Source organism: Pelodiscus sinensis, chromosome 2 (assembly GCF_052426305.1).
Source record: "Pelodiscus sinensis isolate ZL-2025 chromosome 2, ASM5242630v1, whole genome shotgun sequence".
Lineage (NCBI taxonomy): Eukaryota > Metazoa > Chordata > Testudines > Trionychidae > Pelodiscus > Pelodiscus sinensis.
In genome coordinates, this window is record NC_143053.1 from 56696414 (window position 1) to 56720250 (window position 23837).

Below are 23837 nucleotides of genomic sequence, written 5' to 3' on the forward strand. Positions count from 1 at the left end.
GCACACACATACGTATACACACCTTCCCTCCCCACAAAAGACTCTTTCTTCAGAACCACCAGCTAAAAAGCCGGATGCAACAGGTGAGTATAAGCCAATAAAAATAAGGCCAAAAATATCAAAAATAAATAGTTTGGCAAACAAACATCACTGGGTTATGGAAAGGCCAAATCTGGGTTACAAATGGCCTAAAGCTGCGACCTCCAGGGGGAAGAGAGGAGATAGCCTTAAGTATGAAATTTACATCTCTGAGCAAGAGGCAAACTTCCCAGCAGAAGTGTTTTACCATGGGCTGTTGGCAGCCTGATGCATTCCAAGCATGGAAGATGCATTTACTGACACTGACACAGTCGAGCACTATACAAGTGCCATTGTGCTTCCTGGTCACTTGTAAGATGAAAGTCAAATTAAGTTAAAACCTTGTTCTAATTTTGCTTAAGAGCAGAAAGTGGTCCCTCTCCTCCAACACACAGAACTGGCCAAGAAACAGCAGAGGCATGATTATCTCTGCCTTCCAGCCTCTGTGTCTGTTCTCTGAACACTTTGAAACTGTCTTTGAGATTGGAGGGTTTATTTTTCTGCCATTCTTGGCTGCTGCTTCTAAACTCAGGCAAGCAGTTTGTTTTCCCTGGAGATGAGCATGCTGGCCTTGCCTGATGCACAGTCACCCTTTGTGAAGCTTTACCGGAGTGAAGGAACTAATGAAAGTTCCAGTCAATGCAGCAGAGCCTCCTAATTCTTTAGTAACATTTTCACCATCGCCTTATGTGCAATGGCTCCCCCCTATCCCCTCCAATGAAAGAGCTGGGCCATTTCCTAAGAAAGAGAAATAACCCCTTCCCCTCACATGACAGCAGCTAAGTTGGACTCTTCACCATGTCCCAGGACACACTGCCTGCTGGACTCATGCAGGGATTTTCGATGCTAACTTAGTGCCCTCCCTAGGTTTGATTTTAAGTTATAGATTACATGACACGGGGGTCAGACCCAACACTTTTCCTAGTGCTGCAGGAGAGCCTAGGCAGATCCACGGCTCCTTCACCTAGGAGAGGGGTGGGGAACCTTTTTTAGGTCAGGGGCCACTGACCACAGAAAAATCTTTCGGGTGCCACACGCAAATGAGAAGCAGAAAAAAAAAAACCTCACAGACGTGGCTCATGACTGAGAAGGAGAAAGACACTCCCCACATTCCCCTTGCACACCAGAGCCTAGGTGGGCCCAGGCTAGTAGATTTTGTGTGCTCCAGTCCCACAGGGGAACAGCAGAGGAGGGGAGGCTGGAGGGCCAGCATGGGTTCCCTAATGCTGAGGGGTAGCCCAGAGCCTCGGAGGCCAGATCCGGAAGCCGAGGCCACAGCTGGCCCCTGGGCCTTAGATTCCCCACCCCTGGCCTAGGAGCTCTCTCTGTGAACCTCTAATACCAGTTGCATATATTTGCCTTGGAGCTGACCCATTCTCTTTGCATGAAGGGCAGTTTCTCTGGAGTTGGCTGACGGCTCCCATGTGTAAAGGCAGATACAAGAGCTCAAAGCCCGTATTCATGCTGATGGCATAGTGCAGCTTGTCTCACAGGATGCTCTTCTTGTTGTAGTTGGGAAGCTTGAGCAGGTTAAAATAAGTAGAAGAGGTGGGAAGCCGGCCGCCTGGCTCCTTGTGCATTGTGAAGAAGCCTCTTAGCACGCTGCCCAGGGTATCTCCAGTGTCCTGATTGACTGATACTTCTACACAGTGGATCGAGAAAGGAGGCTTGAGGTATGCAAAGCCCAGAAGTGGAGGCCAGGAACAACTGGCAACAAACTTTAGAAACATCGGTCTCTCTTCAGGGCTGAAGTTGTGGGCTAGGATGTCCAAGAGCCAGATAATGACCCTTTGACTGCCATGGAAGCCACTGTAGTACACAGTGTGTTTCTTTAAGTCCTCTAGGTCAATTTCAGTATTGTAATCAGATATGAGCCACTGTAACTCAAGTGCAGAAAACATCAGAATCCATTCAACCAGAAGTCACTAATGAGCGCAGCTGACTGACTTTTTATCCACGTGTGCATCCAACAATGAGCCATGAGATGGATGTAGATGATTTTATTTTCATTGGGTACAGGAAAGGTCTTCCCTCTAGGAACAAGTTCATGGCAAACAAGCTGACCCATCACATCTTCATCGTAGGAGAGCGCTAAACCCAAGTCACTGATTTCTCCATTGTAGCGTTTAATTGAGGTGAGGTTTTTGTAGAACTCTGAGTCAAAAGACAGATGTTCATCCACTGAGCCATAGAAGACACTGTGATGGTGCCCAGGCAGCTGACTCAAGAAGAAGAAAGGTCATTAAGATAAGTGAGGCCTGTCAGCATCTGCAGGCGGATCTGTGTTAGTCATCAGGGTTGTTAGGTACAGCACACGGATGCTACACACCGTCTGCACCTCTACTGAATCCACCCACTCGCCTCCAACTGGCTTGAGGATGTTGCAAACATAGGTGGACTTCTGGAAGGCTACTTGAAAAGATTTTTCATGGGAAGGCTGCTCTGTGGGGAAACAGTTGGCTCCGGCGGGTGAGTCAGCTCCAGAGTCTCCAATAGCTTCTTGGTGAGAACATCGCTGAAAGGATGCAAATTAGGAGGAATCCCCAGAAATGCTGCAACTGCTTTGTCAAGAGGGACATGGACTCATTTAACCCATAATCCACAGTCTGGGAGAACCAGCCAAGGACAGGGTGCCAGTGCATGAGGTTGGATTTCTTTTGTGACACGTACTTCTGGTAGTACAAGAGCATGTGAATAAGCATGCTCACAAAGGATGCTGTCTCCTCCTTCAGCACTTTGTTGTTCAAGGAGCCCGGGTAAATGAGGTTACCCAGTCAACAAGAAGAGTACAGCTTCCTTCTAAATACACAGACGTCTCATCCCTGAGCCTCCTGAGTTAAAAATAAGATGAATTAGAAAAAAAGGTCATGGGCTTCTATCACTGCCAGATACTCAGGTGTTAATGTAGCAAGGTGAGTCACTATCACAGGCACAAGCATGATATGGATCAGAAATGATTGCAAGAGATTGTCAGACAACTGAGCAGCAATCACAGGCTGCAATGCAAGAGAAAAGACTGAAATTAAAGTGCCTTTGGATAGAAATGGTCTGTATCTTCGTTAGCAAAATCTGCAGCACAGAACGAAATCCCTTCTGATTCAGATGTCCCATGATATTTGGGACATGTGTGGTCATGGCAGGTTTCATGTCTTCCTCCTTTTCCACATGAAAGTGTCTATAAAGGTAATCAGCATCCTAAGGTGCAAATTGACCAGTTTAGAATCTTGTAGGATGTCAGGCTTAAGCTGTTTGAGAAACTTGCATCAAAACCACAAAACGTCCTTGTTTTGTTTGATCTTCAAGAATTGTAAGGTTCTTAGAGAGTGCTAATGACACATACCACACTTTGGGCTCATTCTCATCATCCATACTATTCAGGATACAGCAACACAATCCCTGCTATTACTATCTCAGGGTGTATCTAGACTATGCAGAACAGTTGAAAGAGGATATGCAAATTCTGCAGGAATTTGGATATCTTCTTCCGATTGCACTTTTGAAACCTCAAAAAAGGAGGTTTATGTGGCTTTTTGACAAACGGGAGGGTGGAGGGGGTTTCACTGAAAAAGACACATCTTAATTACTTTCACGCTGCAGAATTTGCATATCTTCTTTTTACCGTTCCCTGTAGTCTAGATGACCCCAATTATTTTGGTGCATCCACTTCTTGTCACAACCAAACTGAAGCTGTTATAGAGGCACAAGGAAATGAGCGTAACAGGTTAATTAAGTTTTGACACAACTCTTGAGGGCACACTGTAGTCTTCTTTTTACCCATATTTGCTGGCCCAGGATAACTTCTCTAAAACATTTTACAAATTGTTCTTTTATACCTCCAATACAAAGTATTTTATTGGGTTATTTATATTTTGATGTATTGCTATGATTTATATTGTAATAGTGCCATGAGGCCCCAACCAAGATAGGGATTCCATTGTGCAAGGGTAATAGACAACGTATAGTAAAGCTATGTCTACACTGCAGAGTTTTTGTGCAAAAATGGCTGTTTTTGTGCAAAAACTCATGGAGCGTTCATACCTCAAGCGTGTTTTTGCTCAATAAAATTTACAGTAAATCGACAGAACAGTGGGATTTTTGCGGTACAGGTATTCCTCTTACTACGAGGAATAACTCCTTTTTGCGCAATAGCTCTTGTGCAAAAAGGTGTGTGTGGACAGGAAACAGGGTTTTTGTGCAAAAACAGCCTATCAAAAGAAGCACAGGTACCCTGGTGGCCAGTCTCTTAATGGGAATCAGAGCTTTCATGTGAGAGTGTCCATGCAATCTGGACACTCTCTTGTACAAGAGCGCATCACTTTTCTGATGCACTTTTGCAGTGTGGACACACTCTTGCACAAGACGTTTTTGCGGAAGATCTCTTCCTCAAAAAGCTTCTTGCGCAAGAAGCTTGCAGTGTAGACATAGCCTAAAAGACAATCCCTGGTCCCAAAATCTTCAGGTAACTAGAGAAGACAAAGGACTGGGAGAAGGGGAACAACATAAAAGTGGACTACTGTGAACTGAGGCACGGAGCATCACCAAGAAGTCTGTGGCAGAGTCAGAAACTAACCCCAGGTTTTCTGTCCCCCAATCTGGTACCTTATCTACAAGACCTTCCTTACCTCTGAAGGCCACACTTCTTGCCCTGGCACATGATGATATGTGACGACTAGGTTTTTTGGGATGACCTTTGCCGTTTTGGACTGAGATTTGCCTGTGCCCTCGAGAATGTGTTGTGTGTAGTGGAGTCCTTTTCGGTGTTATTTGTGCTAACAGGAAAATGATTGTCTGTATCCTTTCTCCATATATTAAAAAAATCAATTAAAACAGGCTGTATTTCAATCAAGAGGTTGCTGCTGTTCACAAACCAGCTTAAGCTGTCTTCTCATAGTTTATGATGTCAGCAGGACCCCTTGATTGAAATACAGCCTTGAAATCCACCTCTCTTTTTCAGACTGCAGTATATATTATTCTTGTAGTTTTTGAAGACAGCTGTGTGAATTAATGAACTGATGTGAGAATCGGCGTTGGCCAAGAGCCCCATTTAAAAGTCATGTAGATGACCTCATAAAAACAGCAAAGAATGCTTACAGCTTGCTTGTAAAACAAATCTATTCCTTAATAACTCAAAATGCCCACATAATTCAGTACACATTTTAACCCAAAATGATTGCTTCATAAGAGAGAACAAAAATTTCCCATGACAAAGACATTTAACCGGCACAGGCAACTATAAACTTTAATTGATATTTCACAGTATGTACAAGTGTGCTCTCCAGGGAGTGTAGAATATCATTTTTGCACCTGCACTCTAACTGCAGTCTTATAGTATTTCAGCCATTAAACATTTTTCATTAAAGCACTTCATATAGAATTAGTATAATCTGATTTTAACAAAAGTATTCTATATATAGGTTTTCCACACCACATTAATGCAGGGCTGTTAGAAGTAGAGGAGCACAGTGCTATTGAATCCCAGGGTTCTAGCCTCTGGCAATAATAAGGGGTGGTCTGTGTCCAGAATTTGCAAAACATATTTATCACAATGCTCTCCACTGTATCCCTAAAAAGGGTATTGTTAATAAATCAAAGTTTCCTTCACATTAATTACTTTTTTGAACTAGATTTCTCCAAATAAGTTGGGACAAAAACAATTTATGCACTAGCAGAATGGTATCACCTTCTTTACAACTTCCATCCTGACCAGTCATAAGCCTAGCAGAATGGGTGTTTGCATTGTGGGCGCAGAAAGAATATTTCTGGATGGCTAAAATGTAGCAAATCTGTAGAAATATTGATCTTATGGCTTGTGTTTTACAACCGGTATCTTGCTAGCAAGTCTTAGGTGAGCTGCAATTAGATGTGGATAGCCGCAAACATCACAGGTCTTTTTTGGGGGGGGATGGGACGGGGGGAGGGAGGAGAGAAGTTGAGAGAGAAAGCATATACAGTAGTTAAAAGTCATCTGTGAACTCTACCAAGGCAACATCTCCTTAGAGTCATTTATCTAAGCCTGCCCTTCTTGAAAATATGTTCTGGGATTATTTTAATATTTGGTATTTCCATCAATGTCATTTTCAGCCTGCCAATCCAATAGCACCTTTTTCCCTTTAAAAGACCAATACACAGAGTTCCTTTTGGTACTGCTGCCCATAAAATGCGATAGCATTTCACTGGTGGACAAATAGACACAAGCACTAATTACAAGTGGAAGAATGGCTGCTGGTTTTCTGATTTCTTAGAGTTGGATATAAAACTCTGCACAGAAAAAGCAAATTAAATCTTATGGGTCTATATTCTACTATATATTTGAGAGAGTGTGTTCAAGAACTCCTCCTAAATGGTAAGAGCTAAGATCACCAACCTCAGTATACAGATTCCTCTTATCATAAACTTAAAGGTTTTGGTTGTGCCAGGAAAATGAGAAGTGCCTGGAATGGGATTGCTTCTTATAAAACCATACAGAAGAGAGACTGAATCACCAGGCAGATGAAAGGGGTTGGCCCCATTCAGGACTGCCCCACTCCTAACAACGCAGCTGTCCTTTAGGGAAGGTGGCACCCCTGATTCATACAGGGACATTGCTGGCTGTTTCCCTTCATCAGAGAGTGAGGGGAAAGTGCATAGTTTGTTGCATTCCTCACTCTGGCCAGGAAGCATAGTGAGCAGATAAAGCTGGACCTGCTCCAGCTGGGGGACGTGCACTATCCCCCGGCTGTGCCCACTGGAGCTGCAGCAGCCATGAAGAGGCACTTCTCACTTGGACCCAAGTTGCTGTGGTGAGAGAAAGCTGTGGTAGTCCCCTCTCCCTGGGGCAGCCTGCATACTGAACCCCTCATCCCCAGCCTCACACCAGAGCAATGATTTAAATGAAGCATGTACATTTTCATTTTATTTTCCAAAAAACAAAAAATATCATTTAAGGACCTGAGCAATGCCAGGTAAATCTTCTAGTCTCTCTCTCTCTCTCTCTCTCTGTCTATATATATATATATATATATATAAAGCTCAGGTCCTTTAGTATGCCTCATATTAGACTAAATGGTCTAGGCCAGTGTTTCCCAATTTTATTTGGCCACAGAACCCTTTTAAACTCAAAAGAATTTTGTGGAACCCCTAATAGCAGTCTTATATATGGAGCTGAAAAAGTAGACCACAAATAAGTAAGGATAATAATAAACAAATGCTAAACAAGGTCATGAGATCAACACAAATGAAAATTGTTTTCAATAAAATTCATAAATGCTTAATATTAATTATTATTTTTTAAATAATAACATGTTATTGTAATGGAATTTTCTTGCGGAACCCTTATTTTCACTTCATAGAACCCTGGGGTTCCCCGGAACACCATTTGGAAAACACTGGTCTAGGCTGTTGAATTTTAAAATGGCATGTGACTGTTTCATAAAATTATGAAATAGTAAGAGCAAGGTTGTGCATGTAAAGAGTATATGAGACTTACCCTGCACTATACTGTACAGATCTGGAAGAATGGTGTATGTGGGCCTGACTCTTTTTCCATTAAAACAGTCCGCCTTGTACTATACCAGCTCACACAGTAGGTATCTGAACGTATAATTGTTTGGCTTTGTGGATACTAACTTTGGGAAACACGTTAGTTTTCCCAGGGTTGGCTGATTATAAACAAAGATAAAAGGACAATATATCATACAGGATCCAATCCTGTATGTTCAAAAGAAAAGTTTGTTAAACTAGCAATTTTATTTACTTTCTGGTGTGATGCACACTGCAATGGTTTGGGGATGTCTTTCTATGCTCCTGGCTAGAACAACATAACAAAAGACTTCCTTAGAAAATCCATTCCATGTTTTATGCGGTGCCAAGTGGATACTGGGATATAAGGATCTTGGAAATGTAGTGAGTGTTGTGTGAATGTAGTGAGTGTTGTGTGAATAGTCATACATCGCAGATCAATTAAAGCTCATAGACACAGCTGAATCTCATTGCTAGGATTTAAGGAGTTCCCAGTGTCATGGAGAACCACACATAGTCCCTTGGAGGGTTCTACTGATAATAAAAGGAAAATGACATTGGTGGTAAATATTCCAAGACAGAACGTTTGAACAAATATGGATATTTTCTTTACTTTCTGTGGATTCTTTATTATCAGTGCAACCTGTGGTTGGGTAGTATATTTCAGTGAGGAATTTGGTTTTCATTTCTTTTCTAGTCCATCACTGCAGATTAAAAACTAGACTCCCTGAATGTCAGGGACAAACTGAAATAGCTAATGTGCAAACTACAGATCCTATGAGAGAGAGAGAATGATCTCTGAGGCTTGCTGTGATTTTTAAATCACTTTGTTCCTTCCACTATCTATTTACTCCAGCAACAATTTGCATAGGTAATTTGGAACTATACAGCCCATTGAGGTAGTACTTTGTGCTTAAACACAGAGAAGAAGCAGTGTGGTCTAGTAGATGAAGCACTGATTTAGGGTTCAAGCATTGGACTAGGAACCAGAAGACCTGTATTCTATTACAGCTCTGTTACTAACCTGATGTGTGCCCTCTGCCAGTCACTCTACTGCTCTGTATCTGTGCTTCCCCTCACACCATCATCTGGTGTATTTATGTATTTGGGGCAGGGACTCAATGTGTGTTTGAATAGTGCCTAGTCCAATGGGGCCTTGATATTTGTTGAAACCTCTAGACACTACTGTAATATAAATACTTCTATGGTTACCAAGCAAGCATTGCATATATAGAGGCTGCTGAGGTGAAATTCTAGTTCATTAAAACCAGTGGCAAAATTTTCACTGACTTCAGTGGTACCAGAATTTCATACTTGAATTTTTAGAAAGATGGTCTAAAAAGGAAACATAAATTTTTAATACAAGTTAAATTCTAGGCTACTGTCCAACCATATGGTTCTGTGTTTCAGCCTATTGTTGCTATAGACAATTACCTTATTTACATTCTTGATGAAAATAGAAAAAGCAAACTTTCAGCTTACTGCATGTGAATCATATACTCTATTTGATTTATCCTATATTTTATTTACTGGTGATAACATATATCCACAAGACTTGACTATAAAAAGACAGTAAACAAAAATTGGACAAAGCAATGATTCTCTTAATCCCATCTCACTAGCATTAAATATTAGATGTTGGGATTTTTTAAATATCCTTTTAGTTTCCAATCAACTATTTTTAATTGCACCATTTTGCTTGGAACTGAATTGATTCTTTACTTATTCCCATATTTCAAATGTTAATTTTTCTTGATGATGTGTGAAATAAGTTTATCTATGGAGTAATCAATCAGTTCTGTCTGTTTGGGCAGTTCACATCTGGGATGGTAGTCTCTTTTATAAATAAGACACAGTAAATTCCATAATCTGTGAAATAATTTTAGCCCAAATGAGCCTTTTGTGTCCTCCTTTCATGGAGATTGTTTAAAACCAGGCACACATGTTTCAATAGTAATTGTACCCTTAGTGAGATTGGGAAGTTTTGCATAGTGTCTTAAATCAATCATTCTTGCATATTTGAAAAGAATTGGGTACAGTGGCTTCAGTAGATAATATATTATAGTTCTTTCCTTTCTCAGGACTGGGAACTTACATTTCCCTTATACCTGAATGACCATTTTTTGCCTTTGCCACCTCCTACTATAACGGTCTGAGCAGAAATGTAGCTTCAATAACAGGTAGTTGTTTAAGACAGCATTTACAATCCAACCCATCAATAGGCTACCTGATTGTCATTGTCGTGTTATAAAACCACATACAAAAATTTAGTTACAAATTGATGCTTTTAAACCTCTTATTATGGTTGGGGTAGAAGATATAAGTTGTATATTTAGGGTCAAAGAAGTTACATTCTCTCATGTAGTGTCTGAATTTGGCCAATAATAATGTGATCACATAGAGAATGCTCAATTTGATTGTTTAATAAGCACACTCATTTTGTTAACCTATTTTTTTAAACAGCGGTTTTTATAAACATCAGTTGGTATAAAGTAGTTTATTTCCACTGACTTTAATGGAACATAAGAACAGCCATAAGAACAGATGGTCAGATCAAATGTCCATCTAGCCCAGTATCCTGTCTGCCAACAGTGGCCAATACCAGATGCCTCTGAGGGAGGGATTACAACACGTAATCCTCATGTGATCCCTCCCCTGTCTCCCACTTCCAGAGAAACAGAGGCTGGGGACACCATTCCTACTCATCCTGGCTAATAGCCATTGATGGACCTAACCTTCATGAATCTATCTAGTGCTTTTTTGAACCCTGTTAAAGTTCTAGCCTTCACTGCATCCTCTGGCAAGGAGTTCCACAGATTTACTGTGCACTGAGTATAGAAAAAAATCTTTTTGTTTGTCTTAAACCTGTTACCTATTCATTTCATTTTGGTAACTCCTAGTTCTTGTATTGTGGGAATAGGTAAATAATTTTCCTCATTCACTTTTTCCACACCAATCATGATTTTATAGATCTATATCATATCCCCCCTTAGCCTCCTGTTTTCTAAGCTGAAAAATCCAATAATCTTGTTTTCAGTCTTCTTTTTCTCAGACTTGTGTGAATTTCTTCAGTCTTCGAAGTAGGATTTATTCACATTTATACTGGAGAACACCTCTCCTATTTAAATACGAGTAACTCACAGCTTTTCTTTTTAATAAACCTTCTATATTTATTCTGCTCTTCCACATTTGTGTTTCAGACCATTAATATATCCTGCTGCTACCCACCCTTACTATATGAGAACAGCTCTTTGTGGAGTCCATGTTTTGTGTTGTTCCACAATCAACCTAGAGGAGGTTACTAGCTTTAAATCTTATTGCATCTTATGCTGCAAAGTGCTGAATGCCTTAGCAATGAAGCCAATGGAACATGGAGCTCTCAGCATCTATCAAGACTAGGCTTGCAATACACTCCAGTGGGGGAGTGCTTATAGGTTATGCTCAGATTGAATCTCATACTTGCAGTTAGTTGGCAATAAATCTCTTTTGTTTTTTTAAACTGTAGGGAATCTGTGTGGTTTGCAGGTTAGCTGCAGTCCTCAAATTAGCCATCCACACTCTAGTCAAAGCAGTATCTTAAGCAAGGAAATATTTCCTATTGACAACATTCCAGTAAAGTAATTGACTTTGTATGAATTGTGAGCACAAATTTCCAGATTGTGATTCTTGACAATGTGGGGAAGGGTAGGAGACAGGCCCTAAGTAATTATTGTGTGAGTTTTTAAGCATGCTCCCCAACATCAGAAGTAGTTCCTTCTGCATATTATTCTTTGGAACGAATGTATATACTGTTGTGTTGGAACATGGTATTAAACTCTACTCCTCTTATTACCAGAATAATAAAAAACTCCTCTGACCTCTAAACTTTGATAGAGAAAACAATTCTCCATGATTTACTTTGGAAAAGCTACAGGCACATTCAGTAAGTCTGAAAAATCATTAACTGTATCTAAGCGGAGATTTCTATTCAAGGAAGATGCAACAGAACGTATTGCATGAAGAACATGCTATAAGTATTAAAAGCACCTTTAAATCTGTTAGGAGGTGAAATAGGAAATAAAATAAAATTGAATTACCATTTGCATCAGACATTTTCTCACCATTGTATAGTTTTTGTGACAAATAATTGTGTGTGCACCTGCAGAAGCACAGTATGTTTGCAAAACTGGCTTCCCAAGCTACTGTCACAGCTTTTCATTTTTTTCCCAAAGACCAACATCTGTCAGAGATCAGTTAAGGCATCAGTGAATTACAGATCTCACTGTTCTAAGACACAGCACTTAATTTTCCCTTGGGTAAACAGAGCCAATAATGGATAAATACTATAGGATCAAATATCTTCAAACTATCAGCAAGAGTTCTGGCTGCAGACTTTAATCCTCATCAGAAGTGCAAAAGACAAAAAGCTAAAAATTATGACAGCAGATCTCTAATAGTTAGTGAGTCTGCAATGATAGATTTAATGCCACTGCTGGAGTATTATCTTGGAAAGACCATCTGAGTATGAAAAATGGAAATGCAGAGTGTCTCTTTAGAATATTCAGGTTATCCAAACAATTATTTAACAAGTGTTTGCTTTATTTTAAAATTCAGTTGAAAGTATTTGGTTAGCCTCATCCAGAACTGTGAGATAAATATTCCTTCTTTCTATATGTAACAATACACTGGGAATACATACAATAATTTCCTCCTAATGTTGCAGTTTAAAATCCAAGCCCAGGATAAAAATGAACTTGTGAATTTGCTAGCATTTCAGAGTGTGGTTAGCGCTGTAACTGAGGAAGAGATTCCTGAGGGAAACAAACAGTCTGAGTTTATCTTTAACATTAGGGTCTTAGAACCTCTGGGGATGAATATTCTAAATTAAGACTGAGAAGACAGCAGGAGTGTTTGCATAACAATAAATAACTTTTAAAAGACAGCACTTCTAAAGCATAGCCAGCCAACTTTTCCTTAAAAAGGAGAGGTTTTTAAGCCAAAACGTTTGGAAATCTATTTTAAATTAGTGCGTGCACCCTTTCAGCGGCCATGTTGTTGTTTTTAAATTCTGAGGCAGTGAGGGCAGGGAGAAACAGAAGGACACGGTCAATTGCACATGTTTTTCATGCACTTAATATTGAGCCTTTTAGGCACAGTGACTTCATTTTCAGAAAGACAGCAACAAAAGGATTTTCAGGGATGTGACTGTCCGTGCTTCTTCTCAGACCAATAGTGAGTATTTATGGAAGCTGAAGAAAATCTGTTCACCTCTTTGTAAGCATGACAACATGTGGCAATTTAAAGCAAATAATTTTTTCAGAGGTCATTTTTCGCTTCTATGACTTCAAATGTTTGTCATATTTAAAGTGCAGCCTTTGGCTGTAGTCATTCCCAATGAGCTGCATGTGCTTTGTCACATTCAGGAGAGAACCATGGGCTAGATTGTATCATAGCAAGGGGCAACACATCCCTGCACCATGCCATGAATGCCCCAAAGGAGAAATTGTGGCCCAGGTAGAGCAGTTCCCACCCTGATCCAACCCCCCTTGTTCCATGGGATATGTATTTGCTGTTGGACAATCTGCCACCTGAGGCAGCGAGAGAGCAAAGCCAGATCTCTGCCTATTCCCTTCCTCATCCCACCCATTCTGAAGAGCAGTAAGTATGAATTCAAGTCTATTTCCCCTCATCAGAACCCAAGTGGGGAAAGCCTATACCTGAGGCAGAATGGAGTTCTTACTTCCACTTATAACCTAGGATGATGGCAACACAAAATCTAGCCCAAGACTATCAATGACAGAAAATGGCTCATTGTGCTCTGTGAATGGATAGTTGGCTATGGAGCTAGGAGTGCTGGAGGTGCTGCAGCATCCCCTGGCTTGAAGCATCATTCATCAGAAAAGGACTTTGTTGTTTGGTTCAATGGCTCTCAGCACCCCACTATGAACAATTTTTCCAGGACCCCTGCACTGGACCTGCAGAGAAGTGGCATAGCCACACAGTTAATCCCTATAAAGCAGGGCTCCACGGAGCCCGGAGGATGCAAGATCACCAAATACCATATGTACCCACTCCCTGCATGCAAACTGGCCATATCAGAGTATCCAGACCTTTATAATTATTTAGCAAGTGAGTGAAACAGCATTCTCACTCCAGGTCAGATGTAAATATTACTTTTGCTGAGTAGTACAATACTCCTCAAATAGCCCAACAGAAGTCAGTGGATGTCTTTATGGAGAAAGGTCCATATAGCAGGAGTGAGGGTAACTGAATCCTACCCAGTGAACTACACTGAACATATACTCTTCAACAGATCCTGGAATTTCCTGAAAGCAACACAAGCAGCGTAGCACCACACCTTCTTTAATGCAATGTTTAAAGCAGCAACAAGGTGTCACAACAGCACAGCTCTTTGAAAGGTCCTTGGTCTGGGGTGTTGGCAGTGCACATAGGAAAGAAAATGCAAGTTTATTGCACACTAGTCTTCTCCTCATCTTGAAATTTTTATGACACTTTCCTAAATGGCTTTTTGATCCCTTTTTATGACCTCTTAAGCAAATCCCTGAATTACTTCAGTCCTTTCACTTCCTCACACTGCCTGCTTCAAGAAAAACTGAAGTTCTGTTTGTAAAAGCTTTCTTTCCTAAAGACCATGCCCACGGCACATGAAGTGACATACACCCTTGAGATCTGAGGGCAAACCTCTCTGAAGTACAGTTTAAGCCCTATGACAAAGGCAGAATGGTAAGTACTATAGCTGTCAGAAGCACATCAATTGCCAAGCAGCCTAGTGCAGGTCCTATAAATGAAGCTGAATTTCTAAGGCAGATGATTTTTCAAACTACCCTCTTTTGAAGCAGCTCGAGGAAATCCTGTCATGGCAACAGCACAATTAGGATGAAATTTTCAAAAGCACTCAGCACTGGCCTAACATCTGCTCCCATTGAACTCAATGATAATTTTACCTTTGACTTCAATGGGAATGGACTCAAATCAGTCCTGAAAACCCGATTCCTAATGGCATATATCTTATTTTCACTCAACAGTGAAAAAGCTTGGTTTTTGTGGAATCTTGTGTGCTACATAGCCTTTCCCTCAGGCCTATTTAAAGAATAAAGATGTTTTTCTTGGCTCAGATATTCTTGTTTTTACTTCTGTGTTTCATTTACTTTCAGGGTCAGTTGGGTTGGATTGTTTGAGCCCCTAAGAAGTTTTTGATTAATTAGCAGAGCTTCATTTCAAGAGATTAGTAATAACTGGCAAAGGAAGGATGATTTCTTTTCTTTTAAGGAAAATTCACTGGTCTTCTAAAAATAGAGAAACATTTAGCTTAATTAACTGCAAGATAAATGCTAAGCATAAACAGAGCAAAGCAAGGAGGTGTGTCATTTATTTTAGTTTATGGGTCTAAAAGATCAAAGAATTTTTAAGCTATTTAAAAAATCTCCAGTGTTTCTTTGGTTTTATCTGATGTCTTTATTATGCCAGTATTTTAGCCTCTGTGAAATATTACAGTAACAATAATTAAGATGTCAGTTCTGTCTTAAAGGGACTTTGATAAGAGAGAGCTCAACAGCTGAACTCTGCATTTTGAAGTGATTTTGATTAGAATTACCAGATCTAAATCCCCTGCCAGGTGAAATCCATATTTTGATATGGTTGTAATCTCTCAAGACCAGCTCTTCTTGCTAGATTTTATTCCAAGGTTGAAGGGGATCTCAGAATTTGGTCAGGATTTTCAAATGCATCTCCATGATTTGGGGACAAATTCAGTGGGACTTGTGCACCTACTGGCTTTTGAAAATCTGTTTATGTATTTTCATTTGCCAGAGTCACAAAAGTGAAGTAAAACTTAATAACAATTTTGTAAACTTATTGGGGTTGATATTTCTAAGGCCAATAATGAACATGATTTCACTGTTGACCTTACCAGTTGAAAGTCATCAGTTGAGTCAGTGTCCCATCTAGTTAATCAGCATTTATGAGCATTGTGTGTTAAATAGGAATATGAATTACTGCTGATAGGAAAAAATGAAAACGACACAATCTACAGCTGGATTTTCAACACTGAAATCTAGAGACAGCTTGAAATCACAATATCTATGAATTCTTGAGAGTGATGACCAACAGCACAGCGAGTCTATTATTAGAGGTACAGGCAGTCTCCGGGTTACATGGATCCGACTTACATCAGATCCCTACTTACAAACGGGGTGAGGCAACCATGCACTAGCTGCTTCCCTCCAGCAGACCAGGGAGACGCAGAGCGGCTTTTCTCAGCAGACACCTCAGCTTGAGAATAAAGGACTGAGGGAAGTGAGGTGTGGGAGAATAAAACTGAACTCTGGAGAAATGTTTGGCTAGAGTTTCCCCTACAATATGTACCAGTTCCGACTTACATACAAATTCAACTTAAGATCAAACCTACAGTCCCTATCTTGTACGTAACCTGGGGACTGCCCGTATTGGCATCCAGACATGGGGGTCTGGCACTGCCACACAAACTTAGGAGATAATGATTAGAAAAAAATGAGATCCAAACCCATCTGTCCCTGCAGCTTTGAGAAACTGATCTTGTGGAATATATTTACCTGATTCTAAATGATCATTCCTGCTCAGTGCTACAGTGAATACCCTCATTATTGGGCTACCGGCTAGGCGATACACTTGAGCATGGCAGGCAGCCAGCCATAATCCCAGTATACTCATCTGTGTCTCTCTGTGTGTAGAGCCCCCTCCAGCAGGCCCGCTCTGACCAAGATTACCTGATCAGCCCCCTCCCCCATCCCTACAGGTGGTCTAGTAGGAAGAATGGTTGGGCTAAGAATTCTGGCAAGGCAGGCATGAGCTAGAGTGCCAAGTGTCTTGTCAGCACCAGGACTTAGTGCTGTGCAAACTCACCTGCAGTGACTTGGGGAATTTACCAACAGAGGCTTAGGTATGTACAGGGTTAAGTGGCAGCTGAGCAGATGTCCTGAAGATCTCAGTGGCACCTAAATGTTGGACATAGATACATGAAGTGACAGGGTCCTAATTCATGTATGTAATGGCAATGTTTCTGAATGTTAGCCCCCAGTGCTGCACCAACTTTATTTGACAGTCTGGACCTTCAAGCTTAAATGACAGGTGCCTAAATCCCTTTATCTACCGTTCAGCTCTATGTCATTAAACTCAAATAACAACTGGTACCAGTAAAGAATCAGAGCTCTTCATAATCATGTAATGCAATTAAAGCTATTTGAAAATAATACCCTGGACCAGATTCTATGTTACGTGGTACATGGGTCATTAAAAAGTCAATAGTTGCCAGCAGATTGCTCTCAAGCGGAAAACCCCTGCACTGTCATAGGACCATGTGGAGGAATCTCTTGGTTCCCTGCTGGTTTCCCCATGAGAGGGTGCAACCTGGATTCTTGTCTTCAGGCCAAATGTAGATGGGATGAGACTGATAATCAGCCTGTTTTATTTTAATATCATGTGTGTTTTGGGTAGAGAATGAAGTTTTAATTCTACAGTAAGCATCAACAGTGCACTGATCTCGGTATAAGACACTGGTGAGAAAGTGCCTGCTGCAGAGATCTTATAATTAAAGACCAACACAGGGAGGACATAATATGCTGAGTAACACTGAGGATGGAATTATTTTGCATTTGCTCTCTCTCACTCTCTCTCTCTCTCTCTCTCGTACGATTTTGCTCACATTTTGGGGCATTGTAATTTCAGGAGCAAATATTCTGGAAAATCTCCAGCTGAAAATGAAAAATATGCATCTTGCCAATCTTCCTAGCATGGAGCCAATTTTCAGACTATGATTTTATTTTTGCATGGGGAGATTTTATTTCTTACAGTTCTCAAATGATATCATAAGCATTTAATGAATGAATAAAATAATTCAGATTTGACAGACCTTGACTCAACATTTTAACATAATAATGCAATTGTCATGAAAAATCTTGCATTACACTCCTGTCCACTTCCTGCTGTGGACCAATGAGGCTTGCTAGGAACTACCACTTTCAGCTACTTATATATGAGGGACTGAATCACTATACTCAGCAAAATACTTTGCTGTTCATATTATAGTCTGCCTTTGTTAACTTGGGGTCAAATTCTGTTCTGGTATACAATAGTATAAATCCAGGGAAAGTCAACTAAATTCAGTGGGGACACTCTGCATTAACATTATTGTAACTATTGAATTCAGTGGTGATAGTCCAGATTTCCACCAGTGTAACTGAATGAAAATTGGCCCTTTATGTTTTGCCTGGTGTAATACATTCACTGTGGCAAGTTCAGCTATGGTATAATTTCATTAATGTCAATTGAGTTATACGAAGGGGTATTGGACCCATGTGAAATATGGCAAAACAATCTTCATTTAGTGCCAGACTATGCCTTGACTTTCCACAGAGCTTCATGAGCTCATCACAAGAAAATTTTCTTCCTTTCCCATTGTCCAGTGCTTCCCATGTTCAGGCCAGATACAACTGTACCCCTGTAATGTACTGAGCTCATGAACTACTCATGGAGGTGCAGTGCCTTTCCTGTGCCCCTGCCAGAAGTACAACTCTTAAATGGAGTGCTCCTTCATGCCCCCCTCTGTGTTCCTCTGCATGGCTCTCACTGCACTCCTTCCCCTCATAGGCACCTGTCGCCTATGACTCCCTGTGATTACTCCCTCTAGCCTCACCAGGAGGGATAAGGCTGGGAAGAAATGGTGTCTGACCTTGTCAGCACTCCCTTCCTGGTTATCAGAGTGGGACATCTGGGGAGGGGACAGCAAGGAGCATAGCTGTTACACTCCCAGAAACTCTACTGCTCCCAAAGTTCACTCTTCGCCCTCAGTTTGCATCAGTTTTCTTGGAGCAACATCTAAGCCCCTCTAAGGAGTTTTGGTCATGAAGGGTTTGCTGGGAAGACGTGCTGCAAAAAGAGCCGTTCTCCACAGCTAACTACTTCCCAGGAACTCAAATGTTACCAAAAGCACAATGTTTCTGTTTCACTGGGTCTGTAGCCATGAGTATTCATGCTGATGATCACTTATGTAACCACTTAGTCCTACTGATTGCAATGGGACTGTTATCACTAGTTCTACTTAAGACAGCCAAAGATAGTGGCTATGGCTTTATGCAATATTGTCTTTTCAGTCTCTCTCAGTACTTTTCTTCCACATTACACTTTAATAAACTCAGTATGGCAGGAGTTCAAATCTGCTAGCTTTTGGCATGCTTCTGAGTATTAATGCCTTTTGCATTACCAGGAAAAAGTCTGGTTAAAAATGTGCTTTTGTGTTATTCAGTGATTAATAATCAATCTAATTAAGTTATTGTTTCCTTAGTAACTCTACTTATTCTTACCATTTTCATTAAGACATTTTCCAAAATATATTGAGTGATATATTTTATTATGGTCACCTGAGCTCAGTTTCACACATTTACAAACCTTAACTCCAAAAGACACCCAGAAGTGTCATTTACTTGCATCTAAATACTGCAAATACATTATAAAAACAAGGAAATGATTGGAGTTACACATATGCCATTTATTGAGAGGCAACAAGTAGGCAAGCCAAGAAAAGTCCACATACAGGCATGAAATCTTTTCACTGCTGTGATTTCCACCTTAAATAAAATACATGCTGAGTTCCATAAATCACTTGCAGGAACTTTGTAATAACAAGTGGTGTATGTTACTACTAAAGGCTGTTAGGCAAGTTGAAGAAAAAAAGAGCAAGCAACAGCATGTTGAAATTGACAATTAAATCAAGAACTAATCATTTCAAAGTGTTTCTGCTTAGTCCTGGTCTGATTAATTGGTAAGGGAACACATTTATACAAACACTTTGATAAAAGAATTATTAAATGTGTGATTTAATATAACCCCACAAAAGTTGGGGAAGCTAAGACATAAGTACCAGTGAAGTACAGCTGCAAATTTGCAGTCTGGATCTAAACTTCCTCTAATGTGGGAGATTTTGCCATTCAGCTGTTTTCGGTTTGACCATTTATAGAGACAGAGACTACCTGCAAAGTTCAGATGCATATCTAGATCCAAATGTTTCCAAAACCCCACTATCAAAATGTTGGATTTTTTGTCCAGGCTCATCTTTAGGTATAAGTCTATTAATCTTTTATGACCTTGCATGTGTAAATTATACCCATAATAATGTTCCATTGCATCTACTGGCTCATTCTGTGGGCTTTGCATGGATTTTATGGGAGAAAATTGTATTCTGCTGTGATGGCAAGCATTAACTTCCATCTGGCTGCCTTTACTGGCCATACCCAGTAACAGAGACATCTGAAACAGATACTGTTCCTCTCTGGAATCCTCTATAATCAGTTATTTCTGCTTTTGGACTCTTGACAATGTGGTAGTTTCCAAATCCCTGAAATGATAGCACTCTGCTGTTTTAGTCATGAAGGTGCAATAATAAAAAAGTGCAACAGTATATGATAAGGGCAGAGCACAGTTTCAAAACTGAATACCAAAACTGTGTGTGGAAATCATTGGACCTGCAACTTCCCATTTTCCCATGCAAATGGAAAATATGTTTATGCAATTTAGGTGGCTAATTATGAAAATTTGGCTCATAGCATCAAGCCTGATTTTTAATGCTAGTTCTGGTTTGCTTTCTTCTGTGAGTTTTAGTGCAAACCTTATTATTACCTCCATAAAATGTTTCATTATTGTTTACCTTGGATTTCGTTAGGAAACGTAAAAAGGAAAAAGTTAAAAATGAAACAGTGAAAGAGCAGGTAATTTGTTCTCTGAATGTAGAAGAGATGCCATTTCAATAATAGTAACTTAAAAATGCACATTGATCCTGATCCTGTATTCCTTATGCTGGTAAAACTCCCTTCTCAAATTAATAGTAATTAGTTAATTTGGGTTCAATGACAACATATTCATGTTTTCTGGTGTATACTGTATTTCTGCTAGGAAATTCATAGGCAAGCAATACTTCTCATGTTCTTAGTGTTTTGTTGTCATTTCAACAGTTTTCAGTGTTGGCCAACGGTAACCTCTTTGTGGTGGTAGGTCCATTCTGATTATTAATTACATTAGTTATGTTTTCATGTGTCCATTAATTTTGAGTTACTTCATTTCTGAATGTCTAACTTGAGATACTCACATTAGACAAATTTCAGGTCAAAGATAGCATTTCCTCTTAAATTCTAAGCAATTTGCATCATCTTCACCTCCCCCGAGCATATAGAACTCATTAATGGCAATAGGAGTTACATATACTTACTGAGAGAAAGGAGAGAAAACTTCTAGAATGGAAATTCTAGCTGCAAGGTAGGAAATCTCAAATTTAATTATGATTTAAAGCAGGGGTAGGCAATAATTGTTAATGGGGGGCCATTCCAAGATTTTGGTAAGTGGTCTAAGGTTGCCCTTCTGTGGAAGGGAAGTGGGGTCTGAGATGGTGGGTAGGGTGTAGAAGGGAGTTTGGGTGAAGGAGGGGGTTATAATCTGAGTCAGGGGCTTGGGTTGCAGGGTCCAGGAGGGGTTATGGGTGCAGGAGAGGAGTCTGACCTGCGGGAAGGGTATAGGAGGGAGGGCAGGGTCTGGGAGGGAACTGTGACCTGGGAAAGGGGGTGCAGAGGGTTTTAGTGGTGACCTGAGCTAGGTAGTTGGGGGAGGGGAAGTGGGAGGAGCAGAGGCAGGCTCTGGCTGAGAGGCGCTTACCTAGGTGGCTCCCAGTGAGCAGCTGTGCAGAAACCCTGTCTGTGTGCTGGGCGGGATGCTCCACGTGGTTCTGCTCCAGGACAGGAGGGGGAGTGAGGAGACTTCATTCGCTGCTCCTGCCTTCAGTAAAATTTTTCATTTCCTATTGACTGGAAACTGACCAATGGGAGCTTAGGAATTTTGCTAGTAGGCAGGGACACTGCGCAAAGCTTTCTCCTTCCTGCTCAGTTTTAATAGTAATTAGCAGCCTGCTGTTTAAAGGGGGTACAGCTGCTTTATAGTAAGGGTGCCGGTGAGATAGCCGCGAGCCGGATTGGGTAGCTTGGCAGGCCAGATCTGGTCTGCAAGCTGCCACTTGTCCACCCCTGGTTTACAGCTACAACCTTGCAGGAAGGTGGTAGGATATAGATGTGCACTTACATACGGGAGCTTCCAGGAGACATTATGTCCTGAAGTTCAGGGATGATAAAAGGCACCGTCACTCAACTGGAGATCATGATGTAGCAATATTTCCTATACCAGGAGAACCGGGGACAGGTGGCTGTGACCTGGGTAAAGCATTCAATATAAGATTCCTCTATTCAAAATGGTAGGTTTGGGTGTCCTTTGTGCCACTCAATGGCACAATGGGAAGCGATATATTCGGGCCAAGGGTTAACCATACATTTATTACATATATTTGCTGACATGCACAAATTTAATAAAGCTTGGTCACTAAAAAGTTGAGTCAAATACAAAGAAAAGCAAAAGTTTGGAAAACGATTATATGGTACCTCATATAATCTGTAAAAGCGGCAAGGAGTCCTGTGGCACCTTATAGATGCATCTGACGAAGTGGGTCTTTGCCCACGAAAGCTTATGCTCCAACACTTCAGTTAGTCTATAAGGTGTCACAGGACTCCTCGCCGCTTTTGCAGATTCAGACTAACACGGCTACCCCTCTGATACTTGACATCATATAATCTGTTGGTAAAAACAATGAGGCAAGTAATGCTCTCAAACACTTATAGATCTAGATTGAATTTGTTGTTCACGAATGGTGAGAAGTTGAATTGAAAGGGCCCTGCATTGTCTGGCTTATGTAGGTTAAACAAATTTGAACCCACATGCTTTGTTTGCAGGTTCATTCAAATGTCATTATTCTAGATTTACCCCTGTTTTATTGAGAGCAGAAATTAGCTCAATTTTATTTAAAAAATAAACCATTTCTTCTTTTAACACTCCATCACTGGAAAAAGGAAACAATTATACATTTTTATATGTTCCCTTAAGAAATCTTTAACATGTTGATCCAGAAGAATCCTATGCAGACAGACCACCAATCAGACACTATATTTCAGGCACCCATGTGTTGTAGTCCTAAACTATACATTAATAATTCCGTTTGCTACTATGGAATCGGAAGGTGCTCTAATTGAATAGAACCCATGTGAAAGGTTACATTAGTGTGGTCTGACTAGAGATGGAGTTCTCAGATAGAGTTGCTGGGAGCAGACAGCACTGAAAGGAACACCTGCTTGGCCTCCCAGCAGTGCATTAGTTAGAAGCAGGCGAGAGAAACAATCCCAGCACTAATGAGCCCCAGGTGAAAAGACTGTTTAACTAGATGGGGTCTTTTTTTGAAAATGTGAATGTTCTGATTGATGAGCCAAGTTGTTTTAAATTCCTGATTGTTCATTACATTAAAACATAGCCTTTGTTTTCTCCCTGTTAAAACATTTAGGTTGCTCACCATCAAAACCACACGTAATTAGTTAAGAAAAAATGTCCAGCTACATATTGGGAGAGATAAAACCGTGTATCATATCCCATGTGTGCTGAGTGTTTATAAGTTAGAACAGTGTAATGGGAATCATTTTTACCTAAACATGTCTTATTAAGAATATACAATACATATTGTCATGCAATCTCTTTTTTAGAGCATTTGCACTGGCTTGTCCCTCTCGGCCAAGTTACTTTTTAATATATCATTAAAAAGAGTTTCAGTTATGTTACAAATGAGGTGATGTGGGTCGTGGTTTCCCATGTGGAATAATCAGCGTAGCATACGTGTATTTATGGAATGAGTAACAATTTAAAACACTTATCCCTTCTTTTTGTGAGTATCGCTGTTGTTTAAATTGTATTTAAATTTGTATGTGGTTTTAGTAGTGAAGGTGATGAAGAATGGTAGAACAACAATTATTCAACTAAAACAGATTCTAAATAATAGTGGATTTCCACATCAGCAAATAAGGAAGAGCTGATGATCTGAATATTTTGGATGCCATCTTACTGTATCAAGTACAATTTGCCTATTAGTGATCATTGGAAGGATATGTATCTGTTTAAACAGATTTTGATTTCTGGCAAGGTGATGTAAATGTAAAGTATCTTCATTAAAGTCTATGCAGTTTTAACAACAGGCAGAATTAAACTGGGGATCCCCTGGAGTTTAGAGCATGAGTCTGTAGCACATGAGCTAAAAGCCAGCTGGCTCTCAGCTAAGGCTGTAGAACAGATTCATTTTTATCTCTATAAGTGGCCTTGGTGCTTAGATGGGACAGGGCACCACACCCAGTAGGTGTGTGGGTTACAGAGTTACCTCC

General features: G+C 40.4%; 1 pseudogene; it reads right to left on the minus strand.

Moving 5' to 3' along the window:
* Positions 1-1370: 1370 nt before the first annotated feature.
* Positions 1371-19836, minus strand: LOC102450806 (ubiquitin-protein ligase E3B-like; annotated as a pseudogene).
* Positions 19837-23837: the final 4001 nt, after the last annotated feature.